This window comes from Orbicella franksi, chromosome 8 (genome assembly GCF_964199315.1).
Source record: "Orbicella franksi chromosome 8, jaOrbFran1.1, whole genome shotgun sequence".
Taxonomy (NCBI): domain Eukaryota; kingdom Metazoa; phylum Cnidaria; class Anthozoa; order Scleractinia; family Merulinidae; genus Orbicella; species Orbicella franksi.
The window spans coordinates 1,322,253-1,342,754 of record NC_138152.1 but is presented as its reverse complement, the minus strand read 5'-3'; the positions used below and the strand labels follow the sequence as shown (position 1 = coordinate 1,342,754).

Here is a 20,502-nt window from a genome sequence, read left to right as displayed (position 1 = left end):
GAGTGGAGTCCAATTTGGTCTGTAATCACACGAGTGATTAACAAAATCGGACGACCGCGAAGCGGGAATCCGATTTGTTAATCACGAGTGTGATTACAGACTGAATTGGAGGACACGATGTCCTGTTACCAATTAATCATAACAATTACAATTTCCCACAAAAGCAAAAATTCATTTGAAAAAGAGCGTTTAATAGTCATTTTTAAATATCATAATTAAAAATATAGAGAATAGCTTGCAAAATGGCTGTTAAGTTTCTTTCAAAACAGTCACCAGAGGCTAAACCTCCACAATTTTACAAAGTCACTCTCTTGAATTGGTTGCTATAGTGATTGTAATCAATGTTGTGATTGGTGGATTTAGTGGAGAGGACTTAAAATGATCGGCTCATGCAACTGTCCGATTACAGGTGTCCGATTACAGCCAACTGTCCGGTTACACTGTCCGATTACAACTTTGCAGATTAATTAGAGCAAAATACAGTAGTTTATGCACCAATCACATTTGAGGAAATTGTAATTGTTATGATTAGTGTTGTTATTTTACTGGTGTCCCCAATTAGTCCATCTAGGCTAAACATAGACACTTCAATAAAGGTCTTGACTACTTAGTAGGGATATATACATTTCGCCGATAAAAGTAAAATATAAAACTGTAAGGTAAAAGGCTGTTAAAATTGAGTCTTAACGTTTTCGATCTGTTTGATCATCATCAGAGTATTCAGAGATTCATAGGTGAAATATAAATTCATTTTTTAAATCGACGTTGTCCTCGGCGTCGCCGTTTGACAAACAGATTGAAAACGTTAAGACTCAATTTTAACAGCTTTTTACCTGAAAGTTTTATACTTATTAGGGAGTTTAAGGAACCACGACGGCGACGCCGAGGACAACGTCGATTAAAAAATGAATTTATATTTTACCTATGAATCTCGCGGTACTCTAAAGTCATTTACTATGTTTATCACTGTCAAAACTATCACAAAAGTAAAACTAAACCACAGCAATAAATTTGAAATGTAAATTTGAAATATAAATTTGAAATATAAATTTGAAATATAAATTTGAAATATAAATTTGAAATATAAATTTGAAATATAAATTTGAAATATAAATTTGAAAAATTAGCCGTTGTGGTTCACGTTCTCTAGACAACGCAGAATTTGGTGATTTGACGTTGTTGTTTTGCAGAGGACGCGAAAGAAATGTACCAGGAATTAAAACGCACAGAGGCATTGTCCTCCTCATTAAACCTTTTGTTTAGTGACGTTCCCGTTGCGGGGCCCACGTGGTTAACTCGGGGACACATTGCTTGGCATACACTACGTGTAACATAACTGGAACAGGCTATATCCGTGTAGTGTCGCGCAGCCAACCAAGCTTGCTGCCAGCAACTCCACCTAACGCCGCTAGAAGAGGCTAATGTTAGCTGCTCTTCTATGATGTTACATCAAACAGAAGACCTTCTGAAACAATTATTTAACCAAGAAACCAACGACACTACGGATGGCATACACCTTAATGTTGGTAAGGTTTACTTGTTACAGTTGATAGTAATTAGGTCAGCCATGTGCTCGCTTTAGAGTGTATTAAGGACGGAGAGATCAGTTTTCGCTGCTTTTTTCGACCTCCTAATGTTGAAACTTTAATTATAAGGACACCAGCCATCCAAACCGAGACGTGTATTTTCAGCTGCAGGTGAACAGTGAACAGGGTGTGACTGTGTTTGTTGAATTGCAACAGCGCGGGTATTTTAAACTGGTCTTCAAACTTTCAGCGTGGTCGTCGGTAGCAAGCGAATGTGTGTTACTCGTTTAGTTTTGGGAATTTCTCCTTGTAAAAAACTTCTAGCCCTGCATGGAGATAAAAGTTTGAGCTATGTTCTTGGAAATCTGTTCGCTTCTTGGAGCGGACAAATATCCGAGCATGCTGTCGCTTCAAATGGAGGCTATTAGATGGTTTAAGCATGACGTTTACGGCAGACGGCAAACGGCAAAGATTACCACTGATTTTTATTCTTTTCTTGTAATCTTTAAATAAATCACACAAAAATAGAAAAATGTCTTCTACTATTCACCGCAAATACAAATATTTTCACTTTACTGTACTGACAGTTGAAGACAGACGGCCAAAGGTTCATTTTTGCCGGTTGCCGTTTGCCGTAAACGTCCTGCTTGACCTCTCTATTGCTTATTTATTTTAGCTGCAAAGTTCCTGTCAAGTTCAGCTGCGAGTTCCTGTTTGCTAAACTTTTCGAAAGTCGATGGAAGAAAGGAGAGAAGAATTTTCACTTGGCTTAGCCCGCAACTCAGCAAGCAAGAGCACTCACCGTCAAAAGGAAGCGGAACAGGCGAGTTTTCCAAATTTATCCTAACACAAGCTGCAGCATAATTTAGCTTTCAACAGCAGCTATTTTTATTTTTACATGTAGTAACAACTTTTGATAAAACCAGATGTTCTTGCTGGAATAAGACCATTGAAGTGTATTTTTACGCAGACAATAGGATCCTTAGGTTTTCCTTCATTGCACATTATTATAGGCATTTCCGAATAAAACCTGTTTTTGTTCCTAGTGTGTTGCTGCTGGGTTATATAATGTCTATAAGGATGCACTTGGGAAGTTTGGAGGGCACTCAAGAAGCTAGAGTTGCTCTCCAAACTTCCTGCATGCATCTATAGCTCAGTAGATGCACGCTATGCATGTAACAATTCTTAATTATGGAGCTAGAGGAGGGGTTGCTAACGACTTCTGTTTATTTAATACTACTTGTTGGACTACTTCCAAAAAGAAGTAAAATGCAGAATTCAAAGTGTCTTAGGAAAGTTATGTGGTCCTCTAATTTCAGGAACCTTGGACATTTGGTTTAAATTTATTAACCAAAGTTCATATCGGCCCATGTGGTTATAAACAGATGACACATTGCTCATTAGCTACAGCTAAGGCTGCCAGCAAGGACGGATGTTAGCTGTTGCTCTGATGTTATATCAAACAAAACACCTTTTGAAACAATTATTTAACCACGAAAGCAGCATTGCTGTGGATGGCAATCATATACCTTAATCTTGGTAAGTGACTGCTCGTGTTTACTTAATTATAGCTGAGTAAGCTGTAGGGTGCAATGGCAGCCATGAGCTAGCTTTCGATTGTATTCAGGATGTAGAGGTCAGATTTCATTGCTGTTTTCGACCTGCCAATATTACAAAAACTTCTTTTTGCGGGTGCTAGCCATCTGAACATTACAGGCCTGTGTATTTTGTATTTTAATATTCCTTACATGGCAAGTCAAAGAATATGGTTCAAAACAATTTAATGACAACTATTTTTGCAATCTGAATGATGTAGAAAATGCCCAAAATGGACAAAAAATTTCTTGTTTACTTCTTTTCCATTGTGGATCTCATGAAGTTAGAGCTCATCAAATGAGTGGAATGAATGTTGATTACCAAACTGTACTTCATGCTTGTAGCCTTTTAAACAGTCTTCTTTTGAAATATGCAGCAACTTTACAATGCAAAGTTAAATTGACATCTTTCATTAATAGCATTCTGTATTGGCATCTGTGATTTTTGTGAAAACTGTAAATGTACAGTATTGTTAAGCATAGAATTGAATAGTTGGATAGAAGAACAAAAGCGTACATGTATACAACTTTTACATGCTTAAACCAAGCTGAAGGAAGTTGACAATGTAAGCATGTTTATCCATATCATGTGTCGTGTTTTCTCACCTGGTTGTACTCTACAAAGCAGTAGAATTGCAGCTTCATTGTTTACTGTAGGACTGTTTTCATTGGCAACTGTAGTTGAATTACAGCACATCATCACTATTATACATTATTTTGGGAATTAATTCCTAAAATAATGTGAAAGAAAAAAATTGTCCTTAAGGTCATTCCCCAGTATTGCATTGCGCATCCCTACCGCGCATAATTTCACACGATTAGCGCGCGCACATTAAAAAATGGTGGCTTGTTCTTTACAACTGGACCTTGCCATAGAGGTAAATTGTCATTTTCTCGCAAACGAGTATGGTGACCTATCATTTTTTTCTGTTGTTTTGAGTTGAGTAATAAATTTCTCTGTGTGAAATAAATATTCTCAGTGTAGAACAAAAAGCAATCGTCGGAAACGTAAATTTAGCAAGCAATCGTGACTAGTATCATGGTGCTATTATAAGGATTTATATGGGTATAAACAAGGTGCTGTTGCTCCTAAATGAACATGGGGACCCGTAATTTTTATTTCAAATTTTAAGTTCCTACAATATAAACAATCAACAGGCAAAGTTTTACAAAAATCTCAGTGCAGGTTCTATTTCAGTGGAATGACCTTAATTAATGATGAATTGTGTTTACATTGCGAACAAATCGTAACAGATTTCAGACAAAATATTATTTACATGTGGATAATTGAATTTTGCTATTCAAAACAACTCGATCACATTTGATTTCATTTACGTTACCAGGACTTGCTATTGGTAACTGACGAGATGTGGATAGAACTGATGTACAACTAGTAACTTCTTCCAATGTATTTCAAATCAAATTTGATAGCCTTTAAAATATGTAAGTACTTTTATGCATCCCTGGCTGTCAAGGCTTATTCAAATGCTCTGATTTTTTAGCTCACCAAAATATTTATTAATCAAAATATAATACTATATCGGTAAAAGAAATCCGTAGTGGGTTAGTCTGACCTGGAAAATTTTAAAGAAATCTGCATGGCATTTGATGTCCCCACGGTACACAAAGAGAGTTGATAAATTCACTTGTAAAACATGCCTGCAGATTCTTTGCATAAATGAACATGAAAAGCATGTGCATGATGTTCAATGTGTTTACAATGGGAATGTCTGTTCTTAAAATTTCCAGCAGAGAGAGTTTATACAATAGAAGCTGGCAGTTTGCAAAGTGCTATTTATAGCCAATTAGAATGTGTCTAACACAGCATTTCTGAATATGAACTTTTTAAGTGGCAATGTCGTCAGCGGCATCAGATTTTGAGCTTTAAGTATTTGCTTTTCAAGTTCCCTTTAGAGAGTCTTTGGGTGAATACATGTATCTATCTTTGTATAGCTGTAATACATCATCAAATGTGTACAAGAATGGAAGCCACATACATGTAGGTCATTGTGCTGCTCTGTGTGGTGACGTTGAAACAAATCTTATACACAGTATCAATCCTACTCTAACAATCATTAGTAGAATTCTACTAGTATACTAATGCAAATGCTGCAATCTGATTAGCTGAGCCATTGCACACTGTCAGCCATTAGTGTGCAGTAGCTTGGTGTGGTCTACAAAACTGCAATGTTTCCTTGTTTCTCAGAAGTTTTGAAAGAACATTTAGAAACAAACAAATAAACGAAATTCCTTAGAAAATTGAAAGCAGGGCTTTTACGGTTCCTTAGATTGAAAAAGCTCAGAATTTTTAAAGAAACTGATAAGTGCGCTTACACAACTGCAAATGTCAAATTGACAATTAATTCAGTCCGTGTGAATTCTCTAAAGCATGAAGTCTAATACTAACACCAGAAATAAAAATTTTGGAATCGTTATTTGAAGGAAATTTCAGTCAGAATTCTACTAAAACAATTAGATTATTTGCTGTTGATTTCTATAAGGAGATAGTTGATCATCTCATTTCTGTCACCTTGTAGAAATCTCCAGCTCTTAATCTAATTGTTTTTAGGCACCATATGATCAAGGTGATATTATGTACTTTGGTGAAGATGCTGGAAAACAATGTGTTGCTATGAGTTTGAGTGCTTTGATTTATAATAAGATAAAGGGAGAACATAGCTGTAATGACCTGGTACAAATTATAAAGATGCTAAATCAATTATTGTATTCAATACTGTCACAATGTACAGGGCAGGTGTATTCTATGCAAATGGAATTATCATCAATGATTGGAGATCACTATGTCTGAGAAAAATACATGTAATTTACTAGCTTAATTAATTACAGTGAAAGCTGCACGAGTAATCTACATCATTTGTGATTCAGTAATTGGGGGATATCAGTACATTATGTCTGAAGACAGGGCTTTTGAATCACCCTTGTCACAAAAATATTCTTCATTTATTCTGACAATAGAATATATCGGTGTGAGTGTCTATAATCATACTGATAATGGGAGTTATAAGATATTTGATTCTCATGCAAGAGATGAATACGGTAGAAGCCATCCCTCGGGTACATGTGCACTATGAGAAGTACCATCCATTGAAAACTTAGTACAGTGTTTTCAGACTATTATAAACACTCACTCGGTGACAATTATGAACTCAGAGGAGGGCAGATTAGTACACATGAAGTAACTGTAGTGAACAGTGTGAGAGAAGAAGACAATGACCCGAATATCGTCAAACACATAAGTGACGTCACAACTCAAATCAACTTCACTACGACTACTGTAGCTTTCACTTTCATCTATCAGTCAGTTAAAATAAGCAATGTTTTCATGATGATTACCGTTTCATGATAATTCTTTGAGACGTGCATCTGTGCATACTATTTTTAGAATCGCTGCGCACTGCAAATGATCAACACTCGTGGTAGCATGTCTAGCTACAGCCCGACATATGATCTTAGATCGTCTTGTTTCAGTTAATCTGCACAGTTTATAACACTTTATAACCCTTAGGTTATAATCCTATAATTTAAAATTTAAATAGTTAAACAGCAGAATACTGTAACTTACAGGTATTTTCTAAAATGCAAACAACATTTTTCAATAAACTAAAACATGCTTTGAATTTCCCATTTCATCTTCATTTGTCAATGTTCAACTGTTGCGCATTTGAATTTTCACTGAGTGTATAATTATATTATAGAATTATGCCATAAAATTTATGTTAACAGTTTGAACATTTAAAATACACTGGAAATTAAGAAGAGCAATAGTACTTTAAACAGAGTCAAAACCACTAACAACAACAAACAAAAAGAAAACAGCAACAGCTAAAGAAAGTCAAAAGAAAGGGATAAATGAAAAGTACCTCAGTTGTTGGTTTAGAGTTCAATTTTCCCATATATATATAGAGAGAGAGACGGTTAAAAGTGCTTCCTGAGCCAACAAAGATGCAAACCAAAAGGATCATGAGGATTCACAGTCTCTTTTATCTTGCTTGAAAAATCAAGGTGAAAAACTCTGAGAAGTTGTTTGTTGATATAATCTCCACAACTTGATAAGAATGGCCAACATAAGGGATTTTGTATAAGTGTGTTGAAGTGTTATCTGATTTGAGTGGGCAAGTCTGCACGTCATGTATTTGCACAATTGATTGTAGATTAACAGACTAGGTACATGTACATGTACATGAATGTATGATTTTGTCACAAGGAAAACCAATCCAAGTGTTGTTAATCTTACAAACTCCGTCCACTAATCCTGGTTTGTAAGACATACTGTATGGGCGAAGCTGAAATAATTTATGAACTATAGAAGACCAGTGAAGGTCTTTTTATGCAATGTAGTACTATTTAAGAGATGAATGACAGTTGTCCAATGTTATGTCTAAGAGTGGTAATTTCTCCCTGGCAAAACATATCCAAATATCTACCAAAGTGCCAAAGTGTTGGCCGAGTGTCAGCCGACAGTTGGCGACCTGTTGGCAACCTGTCGGTACCCTGTAAGTGGGTCGTAAAGTGAAATGATCGTAAACATTGACTTACCTATCGCTTCTACAACTAGATGCATTTGTAAAAAAGGAAAAGTCATTTCAAAAAGATACTGTGCACAGTACTTTCAGTAGTTAATATGCCATTTTTGCATTGGTAAGTGAAACTTGCCCAAACTGGTTCAATTTCATTTATCTGCCTTATTAAAAAGTTTTTCTAGTTCCCAGTACCCTAAATGCCTGGCCTTTGAAACCCTGTTAAGAAAGTCTTTATTTGTTAAGAACTATTTGATCTGTTGGTTCATTCTCTTTTGCAAAGTGGGTGCCTCCCAAAGGAGCCATTTTTTATTATGAGCAGGATGATATTCCTACTCAGAGAAGCGTGGATCAAAGGTCAGAGAGATTAATTTCCTTTCCCTCCGCATGGCAGTCATCATTGGTAGACAATGTTGCAAATGTTTACGACATGCCTGCTCTAACTGTTTCTCTGAACCAGTGTGGTCATGAGTGACAAGCTTGTACTCTGTGGCATTGATGATCTTTAACTTTACCATCGCGATGAAATCCCTGATGGTGCAGTGGGGGCATCTTGCTTGCTGGAAGGCATTGGCTATACTGCACTGTTGTTTTTTGGAGGATGGCAAGTACTCTCCCGTAGCTTTCATGGATGCTTTCAAAGCTGTGTGTGCTGACTCAGTGGGCTGTCTGCTCCCCAGGCTCCTAATCTACTGCTGCTGCATTAGTAGCCTGCAAAATACGTATTTCCTCCTGCATTGCCAAGACGCAGGTTTTTGCCTCGACCAGGGTTTTCTTAAGATCTTTGATCACTTTTTTTCATTGGTTTTTACGAGGTTGGCAAGTTCTTGGGCATCACTGTTCAGCTCCTCAATTTCTCATTTTTTTTTTTTTAAGTCAGCTGCCAGTTTCTTGTTGTGAATGTGGAGTGCCTGGAAAGCCTCTCCGACTCATTCATGGTGTTGAACAAGGTAATGTGTCTGTAATGAATCAGTAACCTGTGGGCCAACAGTTTACCGACAGGCTACCAACAGCGGAAAATGGGAGCCCTTGTTCACTATTACCCATTATCCAGCCTTCGAACAACTGAGGCCAGAAGTTTTACCTTCTTCTGCGGTACTTTGCACTCCTTTGCATGTCCACCAAGGACTGAGGCTCAGTCCTACACACAGGACATTAATATTGTTGTCTGTTCAAGTTGCCTTCTGGCAGGGTTGTTACAGTTTTGTCAAGTCGATAAAGAATCTTGGAAAGCAGGTGTAAGTGTGGTAGTGATGCCACTTTGGAAATGACAATTCTTGTTGCAAGGAAACTGTGCTGGTTTAATACATGTATACAATGTAGTGTGTAAAATCAAAGCAAAACTTTACTTGCTAATTATTTTGCAAATACTTATTTTAAACATTTGAGTTTTAATAGAAAACCAGTTTTGGATACTTCATTATGTATCACTCCATCTTCAGTTCAAGGATGGTTACAATATTATGTGACTGTATTAAAAGTCTACAGATGACAAAGAATTACTTGTAAATAATAGAAGCTAATTTCAATTTAAATGTGATATCTACAAACGAAAGTCTTTAACCCTGTCTCTTGAAAATATTGCAGTAACTTTGATGTGCTGTGCTATTTGCATTGAAATAGAATTGGTCTCTCACCCATTTGACTAAAAAGCTCTCCATTTCTGTATCCATTGCATCTCTTGTCTTGCTGGTACAGTAGAATACTGAAACCAAGCTATCACCAGACTACTGGTTTTGTTGGTGTGGTTTACTGTCTTGCTGCCTTCAGACAACTTCTCATTGTTTTGTGTCCTCACAGTTTGCTAAAGATTATTTTCCAGTATTTGGTGGTGTTTCCTGTTTGTTTGTCTCCTTTTCAGAAGTTTGGTGTGTCTGGACTCTTAAATCAATGGAGTTGGGTTGACTTTCATGAATTCTTTTGTAACCTTTAATTAAGGGACCACAGTCAAGCATGAGCCTGATTAGGGTCAGGCACTTCATCTCTGGCATTTTCTGTTTCAGTAACAAATTTTTTCTATGTAATTGCACTCTACTTGCAATCTCAAGGAAAATCTTATTAAGCCTTTACAAAAAGCTATTTTGATATTTTTATGTTTGATGTCATATGGTTATTTGGTGGCACATGCATCCCATTGAATGCAAAATTATGTTTGAACGAATGTAGTCTGTATGCGACTACAATCCTGACTCACAAATCATGACATCCTATCTTTTTTGACAATCTACAGAGTAACTACTCAACTTTTCTATTGTAAATTCTGCAAATAAAACAAATAATTTACATGTAGCAGTTAATGTATATCTAAACCAAAAGCAGATTAGAAAAAAAGAAGTGGCAAAAAGCTACATGTAGTGAACAACTTAAATAGCACTGCCTCACTGTGATCAAGTTGTACGTAAAAGCTGTTCATTATTGTGTACTAAGTGAGACATGTGAGCCAAATGATAACCACAGCAGCATGCAAAGAAAGCTGATAGTTTCTGTTCCTTATTCTCTTTTTCAGAAATTTGGCATCCCTGTTTCATGTCAATATTCACATCTTGAATTGTCAAAATATGCTTACTCCTATAAATTTAGTTGTAACCATTAAATCAGTGGCAAAATTCCAGTGACGCTGCCTAAAAATGTCTGTAAATACAGTGTTATTGTTTTGTGGGATGTTGGATTCCTAGTCAGGGCTACTTGGTTATTAGATTACGCGAGTTTAAATTGCTTGGCTAAATAACTGCATTTGTTTCCTGGCCATAAGTTATTTTTGTCACGCAGCAAGAGTTGTTTCATCATTTAAGTTAAAAATTAAGGTACTTTTTTCATGGGTTAGTCACTGCATTCTGAAATATTTATGATGGTGCTACATGATAAGAAGATGCTGTGTTTGACATCTCAATGATGTTCTTAAGCCTATGTTGCCACTGTTGCAGAGTTGTGAATAATACTTTGTTCCTTACTTTGTACTTTTTTTTGGTGGGATAAAGGCTATTTCCCTTACATGTACATGTATGTTGCTGTGAGGTGTCCACTAACAAATGCTAAAGTGAACACTGTCTTACAACCAGTGTGACAAAAGAAAGTACTACTTTGTTGCAAACATAAGATCGTGACTACAATGGTCACTGGTGCAGGATTTTGTGATTCTCTTCTTAAGACATGGAAGTCTTTTGCAGTTATCATCATTGCACTTTTCATCTTAAGTTTACTAATACTCAATCCAAAGGCTCCTGTATTTTGAGGTTTGGCATCTTGTCGTAATTCCATTGACTTTACCAAGTTAGTATACGAATAGGTATGGAGTGTTGTTTTTCCAAACGATGCCTGCAGGTTCAAACACATATGGCTTTGATTAAATATCTCCTATTTGAGATAATAACAAATGTGTGATAAAAAAATGATATGTTAAATGTTAGGGTTATGCCAGTCTTTAAACTGACTTAGTTCAATCTCCTCTATGATGTTGTTGTCCTTTCTGTTATCTACAAAATGAAATTTTGGCAGGGTCTAGCTAGATGCCCTCTCTGGCTTTGTAAGCATTTTACTGTTGCTGTTAAATTGCTTGATGGGATCATTTCCAACATGGCTTGGCCAACCGATGGCTTCCTCCTTGATTTTGAGCCAGGTGTTGATGCATGGTTGGATTTCGAGTATCACATACAACATCCTTATCCAATTCTGGTCAACACCACCTGCCTGTTATCCGACGTTGTTGAGTGGTGTGACTGCAAATGTGACTTCCCTTGAGCATGGGTTTCTCTATCCCTTCTTCTTCAGAGGTGGCACACAGAGGGAAGGTCAAGTTGCTGTCTTGTCAGAGTGGTATCACAGGATGGTACATTTGGCGATGCCCAAGAACTTGGCGATATCCGTACACTGTCTTGTGTTCTATGTGGTACTTCGTATTCTTGTTCACGTAGGGATACAATGATGTGAAGTTGTAGTACCTCAGCTGTTCCCCATTGTCAACATCAGCCAGCTGGTAAAGCATGATGGTGTTGGTGTGTCCACTGCAGAAGGCATCTCTTGGCTCTAAGGGGTCTACAAAGTTGAGTGTCCACAAAGGTCTGGATCTCCTCTGTCCTTTTTCATTTGCTTTCACTGACATTCCCAAATTTCGACAACATTATAGTGTTTTGTCCCTCAGGTACCTCATTTTCTTCTGAGAACAGCAGTAAACTTTGTTCACTGAATGATTCTCCAGGTGTCAGCTGTTTTCACTACAGTTTGGTTGGCAGGTTGGGCAGCCATGCCAGAAACACCTGTGGAACTCATAGATGGTGTTGGTGAGTTTGTTGTAGCTGTCTGCCTTGTATCGACTGTTGGGGGATGCTGTATTCACCCTCATTGGCTGCATGTCGAGTGAGATGGGATTGACTTGGGAACCTTGGAAAACACTGTTCCTGCCAATGCAACCACTCCAGGGTGACTTTAGAGTGATTGCTGTTCATCCTTAGTCTGTTTAAGGGTTCTGAGGAAATGGTGTTGGGCTGCATACAGCTCTGACGCAAGGTCTCAATTGCAGGTGGAAGCAAGGGCGGCATGGTTCAATGTGTTAAACTTACAATGTAGCTTCATTTTGGAATACTGTCTTGAAAATGAGGCAGCCTTGTTCAATCTATCTGACTCGCAGAATTCCATCAACTCTTTTTGAAGTCAAACTGGATGTTCTTTGCCACTTGCTCATGAAACACTGTTATGAACAAGACTTGCTAGACTGAAAAGCATGTTGAAGTCAATAAATAGAATCTCTAATGAAAGGTACTAGACGGGCGGCAGCACGCTGTTCCTGGGTTTTGGATACTACTGGTAAAGGCAAAATGGACCAATAATTACTGATCGTTATCATTTTGCTGGTGACCTGGAGCCAAATTAGCACATTTCCTCTGAGTAGGATGGAGACCATTTTGCGAGCCAAAATTAATACAAGCTGTTCAAGATGGGGCCAGGACATCAGCAAATTTCTTCAAGATGATGTTTGGTGTAAGTTATGAGGGCCTGTTGCTTTGTTAATGTTTATATATCTTAATAAGGTGGCAAAATTGTCGGCGAGACTTAAATTTTTGACAGGGTGTTTTCTGTCACTAATAGTAAAGAAGAAGTGAGGCCATTAGCTACAACACTGTCATTTTGATGACCATGCACTGACTGAAAGAAATGGCTGAAAGCATCAGAACAAGCTATATTGTTGCAGTAGTCATCATGGTCATTTCATTGAACTGTTAGTTCAAATAACTCAAATAAAATGGTGGTTCAAATTTCTGGTTAATTTTTTGATCAAGAAAAGTGTTAGTGGAAGCTTGTTGAAATTGTGTGTCAAATGCTGAAGGAAAGTGTTTATTTCAGTTGTTTGGGTATATCGTGCAACGGTAAAGAAGATGGTGGGAAGGAGACTAGGGAATGGTCAGGAGAAAGGTTGGCTTATATCTTAACATTGTGATTGGCTGCAGGTAATCCTTATCTGCTATCTTGACACGCAGCACTATGACCTTCCTGTAAGTACCAGGAAAACCTCTTGAACATTACATTTCTCCCTGACCTGTTTTTGTTCAGGTGTTAGGGCTGGCAGGTATTTTTTTAATTAATTTTCTCCAGCTCTTGGTGATGAAATCTTGTGCAAAGCACCATGGATTTCTGGGGTTGAGTGTAATGTCATTTGATGACCCCAGGTAAAAACTAAGTTGTTCTCTCATTTGCTTGCTAAGGAAATGGTTTGGTTTTAAACATGCTCATCAGTGTGATGCTGCTGCAATACACAAGCTGGCAGGAATTGAAAATCCCTTTCACTTCTGTGCATTTCCGTCTTCCTTTCAAAGGTGAACTTGAGATTGACAAACATTTTCAATTGAATGTCCTCAGGAAAAAAGCCAAAAGCTAAAGAAAGTTTTGAATACTGAGTAACAAAGGGTTTTGCAGAGGAACAGTCGTTTAATTATCAACAATTCCCATTTAGGGCCCACAGGGACCTCAATTGACATTCTGAGAGTGATCCTTCTAGTCCCAGTTCTTCATTGTCTTTCATCATACTAACACCAGTTATAGGGTTAAATTTTAAGATGGGTATGTGAGAGAATCAGTTTTATAATGTAACAAAATTAACAAAAAACAAAATGATGTAAAAAGTGTGGATTTCCATCACAATGATGAAAGAATAGGCGACCGGTTAGAATGCTGTATTATAAATTTTAAGATATTAAGGAATAACCCTCATATGCAATAGTGGAGATCCACGGTAAAAAATAGTAAAAAATATTAAACTTGCTGGAAATTAATCATAAACTAATATAGTTACAATAATGTCATAAGCGAAATGTTGCCATACTGATATCTTTACTTCCATTTCATAAGAAAAGGTCTAACTGTGATATCCTGATGTAATGCAATCAAATTAAGGTAATTTGTTATGAAAAGGAACATATAAAATGAATATTGTTACAGTATTATAGTGATGTTGCTTAGTGTGATATTCTGGGTAAAGAGTGCAAAAAAATCTTTTTTTGTACTTTTCTTCCTTTGGATTGTGAAAGTACATTCAATTATTTTTACATGTACATCCTCAGAAAGGTGACTGCTTTGAGTCCTAAGGGTATCAGTGACTTTGAGAACATCAACATTCTTTCCATTTAAAATTCATGTCGTTGATTTTGATCAGTCCTACTATAAACTGCTGTGGGGTATTGACAGAGTTGATGATATGGCCTAACGCTTGTTAAGTTTGTACAAGACTCCTTCTCGACCAGTGTGACAAAAGAAACTACTTCATCACAAAATTTTAGACTGTGACTGCAATGGTCACATGGTGCATGATTTTGTGGTTCTTTTTTTAAGATGTGGAAGTCTTTTGTAGGTATTGTCATTGCACTTTTCATCTGAAGTTTACCACTATCCAATGCAAATTAAAAAAGGCTCCTGTATTGCAAGGTTGTTTTCTTTGGCGTCATGTTGGGAGCCAATTCTACTGACTTTGCGAAGTTAGTACACAAATAGGTATGAACTGTAGTTTTTTTTCCCAAATGATGCCTGCAGGTTATACATCAGGGTTATGCTAGTCTTTAAACTGACTTAGATCAATCTCCTTCATGTTGTTGTCTTCTCTGTTATCTACAAAGTGGAATTTTGGCAAGGTCTAGCTTGATGCCCTCTCTTGCTTTGTATGCATTTAAATGTTGCTTTGGTTCATAGGATCATTTCCAACATGGCTTGGCCAACCGCTGGCTTCCTCCTTGATTTTGAGCCAGGTCTTGATGTACGATTTGAACAATACCATTTTGGTCTGCGGAAAATGTCACACTCTGTGGATTTTGAGGATGACATAACCCTTCTCTATGGCCTTATCCAATTTCGTCTCACACCACATGCCTGTTTTATGACGTTGAGTGGTGTGGCTGCAAATGTGACCTTGCTTGAGCATTGGTTTCTCCATCTCTTCTTCTGCACAGGTTTCAACAATGGGAAAGTTGAGCTCCCTTTGACACAATACATTACCACTGTGCGTCCATACAGGTCAAAGACCCCTGGTTTTGGCAGACTTTTTGAAGCCTGTAACTTATTGCACCATTCAATAACATGCGAACTCTGAAGCACGAAACTTAACGATTGATTGCGTTTTTGGCTGTCATCAATCATGATTATGACCATAACTAACCAACCTTGAAGAAAATTAAATCTACTAATCACAGTCCACAAACTTGGCGTTTTGAATTTCTTTTTCCTGAGAAGTTTGCTAAGGTGCCTAATGGAAACAAGACATGAAAACATTGATTGTTTACAGTTTGCCTGTAATTGAAAGGCACAGTAGTTGGCAATGCTAGGTGAAAGTTAGTGGGATTCAGAGCTACCTTATTTACATTTTTTTGTTCTTTTAGAGGTTCTAATAAAGCATTCATGCAGATCTGTTCCACTGGAAAAGATAGGAAGGTGCTATGTTCATCTTCTACAAAATCTGACAATCACCACTTGTTACTTGATAATCTTTTTGCCAAGCAACATTCTTATGCATTTAACACATAGAAGCAGACAGGTAACTGGAAAACTTATGGCAAACAACCGTTTTTTTAGAGTTTCCATCTTTCTTGCCTTTTTTGGGAAATGCAAGATTCTCCAGAAAACAAAACTGCTTCTGTTTTGACCAGTAATTAAGTATATAATGTTCACTTTGCCTTTGAGTATTAATTGTTAAGTATTAATGGCTCGTAACGCAACTAGCAGCCCCAACCTTTCCATATGGGAGTCCCCCCAGAAAAAAGTATATGTTAAACATCAGGGTTGTGCCAGTCTTTAAACTGACCTGTTTCAATCTGCTAGTTTTTAAACTGATCATAATGCAATGTCATCTTGTTTAAAATGAGCTATAAAATAAAAAAAAAATCTGGGAATTAATGAAGAAGAAAGCACTCTGTCTTAAACTGGCATGGAATGTTGGAGAAACCGTCAATGTGAAACACATATGTCCTAGATGATTGCACTTCATGAAAAAAGTAGGGTGATCTTTTAATCAAGTTGACATACTAGTGAGCCCCATGTCCCACATATCACTTTGAAGGAAGATGTTGATCAAGTGTCGATCGAGGGTATTGCTCAACCCTCGACCCCAGATGCCTTCTGTAGACATGATCCAAATTATATAACTGAAGACATCGCATTGAAGCACTACACTGGTAACTTTGGCAAAACAGTTCACTGTTCCAGAGTGTTGATACTGGAAGTTCTTTGGCAAATTTGTCCATTGTTTATAGAGTTACTAGTCTCTAGGGAAACAGTTAGTTTTCTTTTCCTCCAATCTCAATGTTTGTTTTCGTCTTGGGGATCATTGAGATTCTTGGGAAAACAAATCTGCTTCCCTCCAAACAAGTAATTAAGTTTAACATGTTCACTTAGCCTTCGGCAATAATAATATTGTCAAGTAGCAATGGCTTATGAGATGACAAGCATCCGTGACCTTTTCATATTGGAGTTCCCCCCAGGAAAAAGGTATATATTAAACATCAGGATTACACTAGTCTTTAACCAGACCCAAGAGATTACTTTGATTTACTAGACTGTAATCCAGGGTTTGTACAGGTCATGGAAAACCTGGAAAGTCATGTAATTTAGGAATTTCATTTTCCAGGCCTGGAAAGGAATGGAATTTAATTCTTGGTCCTTGAAAGTCATGGCAAACTTGAAAATGTCCTGGAAAAAGTCATGGAAAGTCATGGAATTTGGACAGCTCAAAAGAGTACAAACTCTGGTAATCCCACTCTTGAAATGCCAGGTTCTTCTGTGTTATCTACTAAATTATAAAATCCATGTAAGTACAAAAAAAAAGGGAACTCTGTCTTTAACTTGCGTGGAATGCTTTTTGCAGGTATAAATAGCACATTGTGAAAGTAATTTTACAAATGAGTATAACTTCCAGAGGGAAACATTCGATAATTTAATATTATGATTGATCAAAAAGCTTGGCATATTAAACTACAGCTGTACCTGTATGATGCTACCTATAGGTGGTGGATATGACATTTTTAAATATTGCTACTAAGCTACACCATGTTAAACATCTAGGTAAGTAAATGTGAGAGACATTTGATAAATGAGGTGCTCATGTGTTTCGTTTGAAAATTAGACTGAGGAAATTGGTGCCCAGTTTGTTCCAGCCTCGGCTCATTTCATTAAGCTGTCTCCATTTTATATTGCTAATTTAGTATAACCATTTTTCGCCTAAGAACTAAATTAACTATCCCTACACAATGAGAATTTGCTATATGCTAGGTGCAGCTTTTACCATAAAATGTGCAACGAGAAGTGCAGGTTGTGAGAAGGTAGATGTTTCTGATCACAAGAGAACTCAACTTAAATGTTTGTTGATACCTTGTTTAATTTTTAATAGAAATTTAGACCACAAATGCAAGACAGCCGTAATGGGGTTAAACCATTAGCCACAAAACAGGGCAAAAAAAAAGGCATATAATAAGGGAGTGTAATATTAATTAGTCTCAAGATGCTCTTGTCAAGACACTAACGGGTATAAGAAATGATGTAAGCTTCAAACGCATGGGGGGTTGAAAATGAATTCTAATGCAGATTAAAAGTTATATACAAGCAAACTTAAAAGATGACATATTTGAACTGTAGAGAAATATATGAAGAAGTGATTGATCATTGCAGTCATATACACATCTACATCTACACATCTACAATTAGTTAAGTCGTTAAAAATCACGAGATATCGCACCAACTATAAAAATCTCAAAAAAAGAGCAAGGGATGTCAAAAAATGAAAAACACTTAATAGCTTGACAACTGCTCTTGTTGCATAAATTCTGTCACATGCTATTTTGTCTGCTACCAGGAGACACAAACTGCTCTTCAGGAGACACACCAAAGGTTTAATGTAGCTATCATGATATAGCACCCTTTGAGAATGATGCAGAAATTGCAACTGAAGGGTCATGCAATCATTATACTTGTATTACAATCAAGTGACGCGTGACCTATGAAATAAGCAAGCTACTGATAACACATTCTAACATCCTTTCCTTATTGAAAAGAAAAGAAAACTGAAACAAACAATGAAATCGACTGAATGAAAAAATTCAGCTAGAAGCTCGACACCATGCATTGTTTAATAGCAAACATAGTCTTTTAACCGTTCTGGTGGCCTTCGAACACGTCAAGGGCCCACCGTTGCTGGTGGGGGGTTCCTGTTGACCTCCAGCGGCTTGTGTTAGCTTGATTTGTTTGGTAGCCTCAGTGGTGGGGTGCTTGTAATTGGTGTTTCAGGGTTTTCAGCTGGCTTGTGCAACATAGGATTGCTTGGCGGTGGTGACCAGTGGTCCTGCTGAATTATCAGTGGTGGCTCTTGGGTCTTTCTCAGGTGCATATGGTTACGGCGGTATGTCTGACCATCTGATGTCGCCACGGTGTATGATCATTGGTCATGTTTGTCAACCACCAATACTTTGCGCCACTCTTTCTCACCAGGACACAGTGCTTTCGTGCGCACAGTGTCACCCTTCTTGAGGGGCTTGAGATCTTTTGCGGTGTGGTTGTGATACCACTTGTGTTTATACTGACATTCAATAAGCTTTGTGTGGTCGTTAAATGGCTTGCTGGCTTGCGGTTGCAGGAGTTGATTCATAGAGGAGGGTTCAATAGAGTAGGGCTTATTACAAAAAATTGAACTTCAAGAGGAGGGAGTGTCTTAATGGTGCTTTAATGACATTGGAAAATGCATTATTTTTTACATCCATGTGCCAAATTGCCAGAGTGCAAATTCATGTGGAGAGGGCCATTGAAAGATTGAAAGATTTGAAAATATTTCAAGGAAATTTGCCTTTGACACTGGCCCCACTTGCTGACCAGATGTTGATAGTCTGTGGAGCTCTTTGTAATTTGTTGAAGCCACTGGCAAGATAACTTTCCCAACAGTTCTAAAGCAAAGCTTTTTTGGTTTCAGTTACTGGGTATTTTGCTCCCTGTCAAAATATAATGCCTAAAATGAAATGCAACTCAGTGAAGACTGTGTGTTATTCCTGTTAATTCTAAATGTATCATCTTTCAACAAAATTATCTGAAAGTGGCTGTGAAATACCTTATGATCAAGAGCATTTAACATGAATGTGTGGCACCATATGACAAGCCCTTTGTTAAAACTTATGCAACGAATTTCATTACCCCTTTGACTCACAGAAATTCTCCTTACAATTTTAACACAATGCCAAGCAGACAGCTCATTAGAATAAGGACAATTACAACTAAAGGCATATTGTCATGACATAACACCAAATTCTCAAGACTAACATACAAGAAAATGGATGTTAGTTAGTAAGGAGAATTAGCTTTCAGATCTTCAGAGTGAAAGGGTTAGTATGTATACTCAAAAAATGTAATTATTATAATACATGTATATCTAGAAATAAATGTATGCATCAAAGCATAAACACTCACAGTAAATTACTTATGCCCTAATTTCACATAAAATTTGTCCAGTAAGAAGCTCTGGAACCATAAACTCAGCAAAAAACAGCTGGAACTTGTCCAAAATCCGCTGCCAAAATTCTGCATTGAATTCCACATGAACAATTAAAATACCTTTGTTTGTGTAGATAACTAGATCAGTGGCATGAATTCTTGAAATTCCCATTTGGCCTGGATTTGGCAATACCAGGACATTTCTTCTTTAGGCTTGAAGCATGTGGTTGTTTTAAGCAGCTTGTCTGAAGCTGCAACTCCAGGCAACAGATTCCTTTTTGCAAACACAGGCTCTTGCATTCCACAAGTGTCTTGCCATGACATTTACAGTGTGGAATTTTGTCAGGGCTAGTACCAAGAAAAGGCCATTTCTGATTTATAATAAGCCCAGATTCTACAAGGCTTACTTTGTTATGCTTTTTGGAAATTTTTTTCAGGTACAGTTCCGAGGCAGCAATTTCTTTTTCATGTCCCCACTGTAGCTGTTCAGGTACATGCTCCATTGGGCAGTAGTTCATTAATGATTTTACAATGTTTGATTTTTGTGTACTTTCCCTCATATGACATATGCGGTAGAAATTTGAGGCCATAAAACGTCCTGATCGCTGGTCATACCAGAACTTACTGCTACCTTGATGTATGGTTTTGCAGCAAATGATATCACACTGATTCTTATCAATAGTAAGGAATTTGATAAATGATTGTCTGGTCTCTTCATAAATATCACCATTGATGCTGATGTTATTTTGACATTTAAAGATCTCTGCGTATTTCATAGTGTAAACAGAAACACTTTCCACAGTCTCAAATCTCTCAACATTGGCATTATTGCTTATGTGTTCTGCCACTGCTGGTTCTGGGATTACTGGATCTTTGGGTTTTGGAAGAAATTGATTTGCC

The 20,502-nt window shown here is 37.3% G+C and overlaps 1 long non-coding RNA gene across 2 annotated transcripts; it reads left to right on the top strand.

The window, feature by feature from the left end:
* Window positions 1-1,366: 1,366 nt before the first annotated feature.
* LOC145494677 (uncharacterized) lies at window positions 1,367-15,835 on the top strand. 2 transcript variants are annotated; one of them, XR_014050285.1, is made up of 4 exons: window positions 1,367-1,526; window positions 2,203-2,349; window positions 2,846-3,065; window positions 15,516-15,835. It is a non-coding gene; the product is annotated as an uncharacterized LOC145494677 (long non-coding RNA). The 2 variants fall into 2 exon arrangements; XR_014050284.1 differs by lacking the exon at window positions 15,516-15,835 and having other exon boundaries at window positions 2,846-3,120.
* The last annotated feature ends 4,667 nt before the right edge of the window (window positions 15,836-20,502 follow it).